This window comes from Arachis hypogaea, chromosome 11 (assembly GCF_003086295.3).
Source record: "Arachis hypogaea cultivar Tifrunner chromosome 11, arahy.Tifrunner.gnm2.J5K5, whole genome shotgun sequence".
Lineage (NCBI taxonomy): Eukaryota > Viridiplantae > Streptophyta > Magnoliopsida > Fabales > Fabaceae > Arachis > Arachis hypogaea.
The window spans coordinates 97,808,769-97,815,214 of record NC_092046.1 but is presented as its reverse complement, the minus strand read 5'-3'; the positions used below and the strand labels follow the sequence as shown (position 1 = coordinate 97,815,214).

Genomic DNA, 6,446 nt, shown 5'->3' with positions numbered 1-6,446 from the left:
ATGACGCAAACTGGCGTTCAACGCCAGCTCTCTGCCCAATTCTGGCGTCCAGCGCCAGAAACAAGTTGCAAAGTGGAGTTCAACGCCCAAAATGACACAAAAGCTGGCGTTCAACTCCAAGAATGACCTCTCCACGTGTAGACTTCAAGCTCAGCCCAAGCACACACCAAGTGGGCCCCAGAAGTGGATTTATGCATCAATTACTTACTTCTGTAAACCCTAGTAACTAGTTTATTATAAATATGACTTCTTACTATTGTATTAGACATCTTTGAACATCTTTGGATTATCCTTTGATCCTTTGATCATCTTTGGATGCCTAGTTCTTAGATCATGGGGCTGGCCATTCGGCCATGCCTGGACCTTTCACTTATGTATTTTTAACGGTAGAGTTTCTACACTCCATAGATTAAGGTGTGGAGCTCTGCTGTTCCTCAAAGATTAATGCAAAGTACTACTGTTTTTCTATTCAATTCAACTTATTCCGCTTCTAAGATATTCATTCGCACTTCAACCTGAATGTGATGAATGTGACAATCATCATCATTCCCTATGAACGCGTGCCTGACAACCACTTCTGTTCTACCATAGATTGAATGAGTATCTCTTGGATCTCTTAATCAGAATCTTCGTGGTATAAGCTAGATTGATGGCGGCATTCATGAGGGTCCGGAAAGTCTAAACCTTGTCTGTGGTATTCCGAGTAGGACTCTGGGATTGAATGACTGTGACGAACTTCAAACTCGCAAGTGCTGGGCGTAGTGACAGACGCAAAAGGAGGGTGAATCCTATTCCAGTATGATCGAGAACCTCAGATGATTAGCCGTGCTGTGACAAAGAATTTGGACCATTTTCACAAGAGGATGGGATGTAGCCATTGACAACGGTGATGCCCTTACATAAAGCCAGCCATGGAAAGGAGTAAGACTGATTGGATGAAGACAGCAGGAAAGCAGAGGTTCAGAGGAACGAATGCATCTCTATACGCTTATCTGAAATTCTAACCAATGAATTAGATAAGTATTTCTATCCTTATTTTATGTTTACTTCTTATTTAATTTCGAAAACTCCATAACTATTTTATATCCACCTGACTGAGATTTACGAGGTGACCATAGCTTGCTTCATACCAACAATCTCCGTGGGATCGACCCTTACTCACCTAAGGTTTATTACTTGGACGACCCAGTGCACTTGCTGGTTAGTTGTATCGAAGTTGTGACAAATTATGAATTGAGATTAGAGCACCAAGTTTTTGGAGCCATTACCAGAGATCACAATTTCGTGCACCACGCCTACTCCCGACTTCTATGGGAGAAGCATCTCAATCCCTGCCATTGGAGAAAATAACTTTGAGCTTAAGCCTCAATTAGTTTCTCTATTGCAATAGAATTGCAAGTTTCATGGACTTCCATTGGAAGATCCTCATCAGTTCTTAGCTGAATTCTTGCAAATTTGTGACACTGTCAAGACTAATGGGGTTGATCCCGAGGTCTACAAGCTTATGCTTTTTCCCTTTGCTGTAAGAGACATAGCTTGAACATGGTTGGATTCACAACCTAAAGAAAGCTTGAACTCTTGGGAAAAGCTAGTCAATGCCTTCTTGGCAAAGTTCTTTCCACCTCAAAAATTGAGCAAGCTTAGAGTGAAAGTCCAAACTTTCAGACAGAAGGAAGGTGAATCCCTCTATGAAGCTTGGGAAAGATACAAGCAATTGATCAGAAGGTGTCCTTTTGACATGCTTTCAGAATGGAGCATCATAGGTATTTTCTATGATCAGAATGGAACTCTTCATCTGAAGAAGACGCCTGCAGAAGCTCAGGAACACATTGAAATGGTTGCAAACAACCAATTCATGTACACCTCTGAAAGGAATCCGTGAATAATGGGACAAATCAGAAGAAATGAGTTCTTGAGATTGATACTCTAAATGCCATATTGGCCAAGAACAAAATATTGACTCAACAAGTCAATATGATTTCTCAGAGTCTGTCTGGAATGCAAGCAGCAACAGGCATCACCAAAGAAGCTTCATCTGAAGAAGAAGCTTATGATCCTGAGAACCCAGCAATGGAAGAGGTGAATTACATGGGAGAACCCTATGGAAACACCTATAATCCTTCATGGAGAAATCATCCAAACCTCTCATGGAAGGATCAACAGAGGCCTCAACAAGGCTTCAACAACAATAATGGTGGAAGAAATAGGTTTAGCAATGGCAAACCTTTTCCATCATCTTCTCAGCAACAAACAGAGAATTCTAAGCAGAGCAACACTGAATTAGCAACTGTAGTCTCTGATTTAATTAAAACCACTCAAAGTTTCATGACTGAAACAAGGTCCTCCATTAGAAATTTGGAGGCACAAGTGGGTCAGCTGAGTAAGAAAGTTACTGAACTCCCTTGATAAACCATTATTTTATGGTTTATATTGAGTTTAATTATGTGGTTTTATCAAATCTTTACCCACTTATTCATTAAATTAGCATGTATTTACAATTCCTTCCCAATATTACCCTATGGTTGAAAACTGCTTCCTAGAGACTTTTAATTATGTATTTTAATTCTCCTTTATTCCATTCGATGCCGTGATCTGTGTGTTAAGTGTTTCAAGCTTTATAGGACATGAATGACTTGGAGATTGGAAAGGAGGCTTGCAAAAATGGAAGGAACACAAGAAATTAAGGAGATGACCAGCGAGAAGTGACGCGGACGCAGAACTCACGCGACCGCGCAAAATAGAGGAAATTGCAGTGACGCGCTCGCATGCCTGACGCGAACGCATGGAATGGAAACTGCACAAGTGACGCGAAGGCATGGACGACGTGCACGCATGGCAAGGCAAGACGCTGAATGAGGCGAACGCGTGGATGACGCGATCGCGTGATGTGCGCTATCTGCAGAATCTGCAAAATTCGCTGGGGGCGATTTTGGGCCCTGTTTTGACCCAGTTTCGGCCCAAAAAAGCAGATTAGAGCCAAGGAACATGCAGAGACCAAAGGAGAACATTCATTCCGCATACTTTAAGTTTTAGGTCAGATTTTACTCCTCCTCTAGGTTTTCTCTCTACACATTCATAGTTCTTAGGATTTTGATTTTATTGCTTTTTGGATTGGGATATTGAGAAGAGTTATCACCTCCGGCAAGACTTCATTATTCTAGTTTGTTTTCCTTACTTGTCATTTACTCTTTCATATCCTCAATTTATTCAGAGATACTATTGGATTATTTTTAGAATTTATTAAAACAAGAACTATTTTTGTTTTTATTGATCCCTTTGATTATTATTTATCATGTCTCTCTTTATTTCCCTTTTTTATTTTGCGAAGTTTATATTCATAATGAGCGAGTAGTTTCATAACTTGATTGGGAGTTGATTGAAAGGAGGACCTTGAGTTGGATGCTCAAGAGTAAAATTATAATTGGGATTAGCGTTGGGTCGCCATCTAATCACTGACACTAGTCCTTCCCAAGGGAGAGGATTAGAACTTGTGAATAGAAATTGACTTCCAACTTGCTTGACTTTCCTTTATCCGGTAAAGGATAACTGAGCAGACAACCTTCAATTATCAATTGATCTTGAGAGAACTCCATCAAGGATAGGGCTTCCAACTAATCTATTCCCGGTCAAGGTTTTTATTTAAATTACATAAATTCTCTGATTTCATTTTCTGTCTATCAAACTCAAACCCTTTTGGAAAACATCGAATTAATAAAATAGCACATCTTTCTGCAACTCATTGGGAGACGACCTGGGATTCATACTCCCAGTATTTTAATTCTAATTTTGTGACAACCCTTTTAAATTGATAAGCGGAATTTTGGTTGGTTGAGAACTATACTTGCAACGCATCTCTTATAATGATTTCTTAACTCGCCAATTTCCACCACTTCAATTTTTGGCGCCGCTGCCAGGGAGTTGTAATAGAGTGCTAAGTTACTGATTGGAATTTATTTATTTTCATTTTATTTTATTTTCGTTACTATGAGCTGCATGTTTCTCTCGTTAAATGACGCGTTCACTTCCTGATCCAAGCTTGCCAGTATTTGATCCTGAGATTGAAAGAACTATTTCATGTATAAGGCAAGCTCGGCGTCTGTTAGTCCTCTCCGAGGGCGAATCTGAAACATCACTTGAGGAAGAAACAAGCTCCCTTTCTACTGATTCGGTTGATTTACGTGCAGGTGACATGGCAGCACCTAGGTGAGTTACTATCCAGGAGGCTGGAGCCCCTGATTTTACACTGCAACCGTTTCAAGCGCATCACCCAGCGGTGGCTACAGACTTTGAAATAAAGACTGCACTACTCAACTTGATGCCTAAGTTTCATGGCTTACCTTCTCAAGAGCCTATCAAGCACCTTAGGGATTTCCAAGCAGCCTGCTCTACTGTCAGGCTTGATGGTGCAGATAAAACTTCTATTTTGTTAAAAGCTTTCCTATTCTCTCTTGAGGGAAAGGCGAGAGAGTGGTACTACACTCAACCCGCAGCAACTGTTTCTGATTGGGATATGCTTAGAAGAAAATTTTTGGAAAAATTATTTCCAGCTGAAGTTACTGATAAACTGAGGAAAGACAAGATAGTGGGACGAATCCGAGACTCTACTAATACTGGGAGCACTTCAACAATCTTCTGGAAGCATGCCCCCACCATATGATTGACAAGATAGTGTTGCTCAGCTAGGTCACACAGGGCATGAGGCCCCAAGATAAGACCACATTGGAAAGTGCTAGCAATGGGTCTATGAAAAAGTACAAGACCACTGATGAGGCATGGCAATTGATCAACGACTTAGCTGAATCTACTAGGAATCACAGGCAGAAATAAAGCCATTCAAAAGTTATTGCAGAAGTATCCTCTAGCAGAGAGACTGCTACTCTAACTCAGAGTATCTGTGAAATGACCAACTTACTAAAGCAGATGCATTTGAGTCAATAACAAGCTCAGCAAGCTCAGCCCTCTCCACCACAGCAAAGCCAACAGTTGGTTCCACAAAGAGTATGTGGGATCTGTGGTGATTATAGCCATTATACTAATGAATGTCCGCAGCTCCAGCAGGTAGACAACACTGTGGCAGCCTCTCATAACTTCTCTGACCGTTCCAATCAAGGATACAATCAAGGTGGCAGCTATGACCATGGATGGCAGGACAATTCAAACCAAGGTTGGAGAGATAATTCTAACTAGGGCTGGAGGGACAACAATAACAGAGGAGGCAGAGACAATCAGAGAAATCAGAGGTGGAATAATAACAACAACAGGCAGCAGAACTAGAACCAGCCTTACAGAGCACCTCACCTAAGGCAATTCCAAGGACCACAGCACAACCAACAGCAGACCTCTCATATCACTTATCCCTCTTCATCCTCTAATGATGAGTTACTACAATCTATTGATCGGAGATAGCAGGCCATGGAAAACAACCTTACTTCTACTCTAAATGGTCTGAACTCTACCTTGCAAGCTCTTGTATCACAGATTGGATCACTAAATAACTCCAATAACCAGCCTTTGAGCTCCAGTGGAATCCCCTCTCAACCATTGCCCAATCCAAAGGGTGACATCAATGTCATCACCCTAAGGTCCAAAACCATACTGCAAGAGAGGAATCAGGAGGAGCCAATCCCATCAGAACACACCTCAGCTGAAGAGGTAGTGGAAGTAGAGGATGCTGAAGAGGAAGAGGACATACAAGACATGGTTGAAGAAGAAGAAGATCAACCACAGAAGGAAGCACCAAAGGAGGCAGACCCTACAGGAAACACCCTCCCTATTCCATTTCCACAAATTGCAAGGAAGCCCAGGAAGCAGATGGAACTTGATCCCAAAATGGTAGAAATATTCAAAAAGGTTGAGGTAACTGTTCCCCTGTTTGATGTTATTCAACAAGTACCTAAGTATGCAAAGTTTCTAAAAGATTTATGTATACGTAAAGACAAAATTAATGAATTAGAAACTATTCCTCTAGGTAGTTCTATATCTGCCTTAATGGGAGGTATACCTAATAAGTGTAGTGATCCAGGTCCATGTATGGTTAATTGTACTATTGGTGGTGTGATATTTTCTGACTGCATTCGTGATTTAGGAGCATGTGTTAGTATAATGCCTTTGTCTATATATGATACTTTGAGGCTCCCTCCCTTAAAAAGGTTGGCAGCTCGTTTTGTGCTAGCAGATAAAAGCATTATTACAGTGGTTGGAATTGATGAAGATGTATTAATGAGCATTAAGGGGCTCACATTTCCCATTGACTTCTATATCCTGGAAATTCCCTCTAATGACTCAGGAAGACCATCATCAATCCTGCTTGGAAGACCATTCCTGAAGACTTCAAAGTTCAAGCTGGACGCATTTTCTGGAACTTATTCCTTTGAAATAGATGGCAGAATAGTGAAATTTAGTTTAAATGGAGCTATGGAGCACCCTCTGGATGACCTTTCTATCTC

The 6,446-nt window shown here is 41.0% G+C and overlaps 1 non-coding gene across 1 annotated transcript; it reads right to left on the bottom strand.

Moving 5' to 3' along the window:
• Positions 1-1,636: 1,636 nt before the first annotated feature.
• Positions 1,637-1,744, bottom strand: LOC112724701 (small nucleolar RNA R71). Its single transcript, XR_003163851.1, has one exon. It is a non-coding gene; the product is annotated as a small nucleolar RNA R71 (small nucleolar RNA).
• Positions 1,745-6,446: the final 4,702 nt, after the last annotated feature.